The following is an 825-nucleotide window of genomic DNA, read 5'->3' as shown; positions in this document are numbered from 1 at the left end:
TTTGCCGTAATCGCTATAATGATGTTTGAAGGCAGCATCCCGTGCGGGTAAGTTGATGATGTAGATGCAGTTAATGCATTATCATCATTATCGTTCTTATTATCACCTTATAACTCAGATATTAGTTGTTTGGGCGCCCGGTTTGCAGTCTGCGGGGCGCGGACGCCGGGGGAGGCAGGCCGGGATGCAGGCCGGCGTGTTAGGCGCCAGTGTGTCACTTCAGTGTCTCTGACGTGGCCGCAGGATGCCGCCCGTGCCCCGAGGACCCGGCCTGGGGCCCGGCTGCGTATTGGGCGTCGCTGCGATGCGTTTTCGGCGGCGTGGCGGGCAACTCGCGGGCGCCTTCTGAAGGAGCGCGGCGGCCCGCCGTCGCGGCGCGGTCACGGAGGGAGGCGAGCTGCGGTCGTGGCACGCGGTTCGTGGCTTCGTTTCGCGTGGCACGGCGCTTATTGATCGCTGACGGGCATTAGCTTTTGGTTTATGCACGCACGCCGCCGCCGCCGCAGCCCCCTCGCCCGCGGCGGAGCTCGCCTCGGACACCCGGCGGCCTCCGAGGGGCGCGGCGGCGGCTCGGGGCGGTCGTCGCCGGCCCTGAGATACCCGTTAGGTGCCGCCCCGCGCCCGCTGCCTTCTTACGTCATGCGTGCGGCGCTTATATTAAAAAATTAAACCGCTATCTTGGTCAGAGCTCGTAAACCCTTCTGTTTGTTTATGCGGGTATGTGTTGTTTTATTATTATATGTGTGTTTGTGCATATAAGTGACACCTGTCACGGCACATTACCCGCTGCGAACGGCGCCGCTTATCCGCGCCTTCATCAGCCCA

This window comes from Penaeus monodon, chromosome 28 (assembly GCF_015228065.2).
Source record: "Penaeus monodon isolate SGIC_2016 chromosome 28, NSTDA_Pmon_1, whole genome shotgun sequence".
In the NCBI taxonomy this organism is placed as follows: Eukaryota; Metazoa; Arthropoda; class Malacostraca; order Decapoda; family Penaeidae; genus Penaeus; species Penaeus monodon.
This window is presented reverse-complemented; position numbering follows the sequence as displayed.